Below are 5,549 nucleotides of genomic sequence, written 5' to 3' on the forward strand. Positions count from 1 at the left end.
GCCAACTCCTGTTTCACTTGATACGATGACGAAAGAGCCACCGTTCGTGGTGAGAGACTGCTTCATGCCCGTGTGGGCCTAGGTGGGTTGAAACATTCAGACGAGGTATTGGTATTTATTTGCGCTCGTAAGCGCAGGCGCCACAGAAAGGCGTGTAGCCCGCACAAAAATGCCTGTGAGCCCCCTTAGCAGGTATGCAGTCACCCCCGTATTATTCCAGAAACAAATTTTTAAGTTCGATTTTCTGGTACTTTACCAGAGCTGCAACAGCTTTGTGGCTATCTAATATTTCGCATATAATCGTGTTTATACTCTGTTTCATACTTAGCGTGCAACGCTGTCAAAGCTGCTGGCGCGAGCGTAGGGCCTGATCTCGTTAATCATTTGCACGCGTTCTCGCGTAAACAAAACCATAGATGAAGCCACGCGCTCGCGCCAGTAGCTTTGACAGCGTTGCACGCTAAGTATGAAACAGAGGATAGGTCCTTCGCAAGCGACCCTGTACGTTGCACAGGATCGCTTGGGCGTTGCAGTCTCCCGTGGAGCGGAACCCTTCGGACATGTCTCGGAGTTAAGCGAAGTTGGCTGCAAGTGTAGGTAGTTTCTCGGATGTGTTCATCTCGCGGCCGAGCACTAGCCTAAAAAAACTGTACTTTTCGAACACGACATTTCACGTTGTAAGTGCAAACGAGTCTATCGTCTCTCCTCCGGCTAGGCTTAACGGCTTCCCTAGCTCGGCGGACAATACAGGGTGCGGCCGTAAAAACTTTCACATTTGGCACGCCTAGCAAAAAAGGAATTTCAAACGTACATACCTGAAATTGGGCACACGAACGTCGTTTATTCCAAAGTTTTTTGCCTATTTTTTTCAGACGTCAACTCTGGAGTAGCGAATTATTATAAAGATAACGAAAATGGCAGACGTGCATTTCCATTCGCGACGCCGCTCCCAGGTGGCGCACTGAACGCAAAAAAGCGGGAAACGCCGCACAAAAGGCTGGTGTCGGGCGAGATAATCGCGATAAAAAGTGAGTTTACCGAAATATGTCAACGATTATGCCCTTTTACTTCAAAATTAGAAACTGGCGGACGCCCTCGTTTAATAAAAATATGTTCTAAAGCAGACGAACGTGTGTCTTCCTTTTATTATAATGCAATTAAATGCAAAGGTGCAAGCGAGCTGGACAAGAATGACGAAAGTAATCCCTGGAGAAGGGGAACAAGAGGGACAAAGGACAAACATAAATCTCCAAACACAGCTAGGTGACTGGTGAGCGACCAAAAAACTCCGCCTGGTCCGGGTATCGAACCCGGGACCTCTCCATTACAAGTGGAGCGCTCTACCAACTGAGCTAACCAGGGGTCACCTAGCTGTGTTTGGAGATTTATGTTTGTCCTTTGTCCCTCTTGTTCCCCTTCTCCAGGGATTACTTTCGTCATTCTTGTCTTCCTTTGTCGTCTGCTTATCTGTTGACGGGTCCGTTCCCGGTGAAAGCTCAACTTTGGAATCAAGAGTGCCGCTGCTGAGGCATCTTGATTGTTCCTATTTATTGTTTTTGTTGCACTATCTTCTGCAGTTATTCTCAAAATATTTTCCGCGCCGCCCTGCGATGCCGCAATACTCGGCAAGTGAGTGTGCCCAGGCAGTCAAATGGTACGTGGAGCGGAACTCGGTGGCCACAGCACAACGAAAATTTCGCACTGCATTTCATAAACGCCCGCCTTCACGCCCGACTGTTTTGAGTTGGGCGGATCGTTTTGTGAGTGGAGAAGACTTTAAAAAGAAGAATCCAGTCAGTGAACGTGAGAGCCTACTGAAAAATGAGGAGGTCATTGAAGCGGTGCTTGCTGTCTTCGAGAGTGACCCGCAATTGTCAACAAGACGAGCAGCCAGGGCCGTACCCAGAAAAAAATTTCGGGGGGGGGGGGGGGGGGGTCAGAACCCCCTATCCCCCCCCCCCCCCCCCCCTGGTTACGGCCCTGCGAGCAGCTGTAAATAAATGATCTCGTCGCATCATGGTGTCTTCTTGCTTCCATGACGATATGTCAGAACTTGACTTGAAACAGGTAATTTCAACAATCTTTCATATATTTGGTTCAAATCACTTTTCATCGCGATTATCTCGCCCGACACCAGCCTTTCGAGCGGGTTTCCCACGTTTTTGCGTTCAGTGCGCCACCTGGGAGCGGCGTCGCAAACCAGATAGCAGACGGCGAACGGGCACGTCTGCCATTTTCGTTATCTTTATAATAATTCGCTACTCCAGAGTTGACGTCTGAAAAAAATAGGCAAAACACTTTGGAATAAACGACGTTCGTGTGCCTAATTTCAGGTATGTATGTTTGAAATTCGATTTTTGCTAGGCGTGCCAAATGTGAAAGTTTTTACGGCCGCACCCTACAAACAGCATCGCCTCCATCCAACTTACAATGACATTCTTTAGTACGGCGTGTTTCATAGCGCGGAGATGCTCGAGACGATAAAAAACACAATGACACGAACTAGAGTCTAGAAACCACAAACCTGCGGAAGCGTGCGAGATCCGAACGAAAACTCGCGCGCACAACAGCGTAAACACGTCCGTCCACGTCGTCTCAGTCGTGCAATCGCATCTTTGGACGTTATTTAACGCTAGCGCAACAACTTTTGTTCCTAATTAAAAGAATTGCGAGCTATTTTACCATTATTGCACCCCGTGTAAGTGCCTATTACAGCGACTGCGTAATTAAAACAGAAACAAAAAACAAAAGGGGCTGCTGCCGCCAAAAGGAACAGCCAATGACGTCATAGTCACGTGGACCAATAGAAATCGACATGCTTTTGTTCTGTTTTTTTTTTTTTTTTTTCTTGGCTCCGCCCCCCTGTATTGGGTAGCATTTCAAAATACGCAGCCGGCCAGACGGCGAGAGAAAGAGAGAGAGAGAGAGAGATTGCGTTGTCATGTTGGAAGAGAATAAAAGGGGGGAGGAGGGGGCAGCCAGACGGCGAGAAACGCGGAGCCGGAACTAGCTTGCCCTCCACCGATTGGCCGGGACACGGGAGCGTCCTACTACGTCACCGCGCGTTTTTGTGCGCGTTGAGAAGAAGTTGAAATCAACCCACTTTTTTATGCGCGCCCGGAAGGAGCGAAGAAGCGGCGCGACGTCACGAAAATGCGTCACATCCGCAGCCGCACGACCTACAGGCGCAAAAAGAAGCGTTGGTTTGGATCGCGGACGCGAGCCGGCGAGTTGTTTCGCTTCTGGGAGTGTGTCGCGGCGCGAGATTCGTCCCGCGTTCGTGCGCGCGCGGCTGTCTTTTCTTTTTCGTGGGAACTTGTTGGTGTAATGTGGTCAAGCATGGATTTTCGTCATCAACACACCACCTGATGTGCCAAGTGGGGAAACGATGACTACCGAAAGGTTTCGAGTTCGAATGGACGTGCGGTACGCTCTTTGGTCTTCTCTTGCTTAAGTTTCTGATTAGATGTTTGCAACAAAACCTAACTGTCGCAGTGGTAGTGAGTATTAATTGTTTGATTTTGGCAATAGCTACGATGGTTTCCAATCACAAAACCAAATCCTATCATTGTTCAGGATTGCTCTTCACTCGCCGCGAGAAATATGTCATTGTCGAATTACTGGAGACTTCCGTGTAGACTTTTTCATATCAAGATCGAGCACATATGCTCACTTTAAAAGATGGCAAACTTTTTGCTGTGAGCTGTTTATTTGGCACTGTTGTCAGCGATTCACGCGTCTGTTCGCGAGGAGTGAAAATATGAGCCTAAATATTTTTCGATTAACTGAGGATGAGCGATAGAGCGATCCGCTCTGGTTTCCCGTTTCGTTTAGCAGTGACTCACTCCTAAATTTAAGTGACACTATTAAAAACGAATGGGCAGGTTCCCGATGAAGACTCAATACCAAAGAGCTGAGCTGTTTTTCTTGGTACTCATTGCTTAGTTTCCTTTAGTTGCAATTAAGCCACCGTCGTCGGTCTTTACTTATATGCGTACTTATATAATCAAATTTGCAAGGACGCATATCATCACCTTCGTCGCACGTAACCTTAACGTTTTATCCTGTTTTGTTGTTCATTTCTTTGTTTCTCGTGTGCAAAACAGTGAGAAATTTCGTCTGTATTTTCTACTGTCTGTTGAATAAAAATGAACGCAAAAGGACAAGCATTGCATATTTTTTGTGTATGTGTCACTTTCGTTGCTTTGCTAGGTTTCTGCTGCTTTGCTGCTGGTCTCGCTTTTCAGTGCTGGCTTGTGTGCGTTTCAACACACATTAACCAGCATTGAAATGCGAAAACCAGCCGCAAAGCAGCAGAAGCCTAGCAAAGCAACGCGCAAATCAGGCAAAAAAAACAAACAATATATATACTTTTAACTCTAGGTGGCGTAAGCTACCGCCCATCCATCCAAACACAACGGCGCTGCCGTGCAGTTTCGGTTTTGGTTTCGCTGTGCCGCCATGTTGATTTTAGTACAGCCTCCAGATACCAGGGGATTCAAATGGCGCTGCGGCCTCCCAGGGTTTTCCAATTTGCGTTCCATGGGCGGTATAGGAAGTTGCACTCCTCTGTTTCGACTTTGAAGCTTGTGAGTGAGACCAGTGAGAATAAAGCCAAACCTAGAAGCCCGAGCCCCGAGCCCCGAGCTAGACCGCGGTGCTGGCTTTGAGACGTTCCTTTCTTGCGCGAGCGTTCGTTTTGCGGACGAACTTTTCAAAGCTGAGGTGTTGAGATCACAGTGGTCTCGACCCCGTGCTTTCGTGCTTGCAGCACTGGCTGCTTGTAACTATAGGAAGTATCCACTGGCGGCCATAGCTGTGTGCGCGAATGCTGAGTGCGTGCTGATGGCGAGCTTCCACAGTTCTTTTGTGACGCGCATTTCGCACCCTCAAGATCGCCGGTCTTAGCAGCCTATTAATGTGAGCTTGTTCTGACCATGCGCTCTAGACAGCACCCACAAATATGACGCCCAGTGAATACTCCTTATACTCTGTTTTGTAATTATCGTGCAACGCTGTCAAAGTTACTGGCGCGAGCGCGTGGCTTCATCTACGGTTTTGCTTGAGCGAGAACGCGAGCAAATGATATATCAACAAGATCAAGCCCCATTTTCGTGCCAGTAGCTTTGACAGCGTTGCACACTAAGAATGAAACAGAATATAAGCTCAGTGCAAGCTCAGTTTGGAAAGATCTATGTGAATAAAAGAGCCGAGACCGTTGGGACAAGTGACCAGAAGTTCCGACAAGGCGTTGGTCCCGACTTCGGCGGTGCAGTCCCGTCTTTTAGGTCTCAATCCCGGTGTGCCAAGCACCCATGGGACGGTGTTTTGACGCACTTCAACTGAACCTGCTCGAAGTCCCAGTTACAGACAGGTGCAACGGGTCAGCGTCATATACACTACTGTCAAAGCTACCGGCGCGAGCGCGTGACTTCATCTACCGCGTGGTGGATTTGTCATTAGCAAGTAGGATACGAACTATCCGGAGACTATAAAATATTAGTCTTAGCCATTGGTTGTCAAGGCTTGCTCGGGCCCGCAGCCTTGAC

The sequence above is a fragment of the Ixodes scapularis genome, unplaced genomic scaffold (genome assembly GCF_016920785.2).
Source record: "Ixodes scapularis isolate PalLabHiFi unplaced genomic scaffold, ASM1692078v2 PGA_scaffold12__126_contigs__length_90152505, whole genome shotgun sequence".
NCBI lineage: Eukaryota > Metazoa > Arthropoda > Arachnida > Ixodida > Ixodidae > Ixodes > Ixodes scapularis.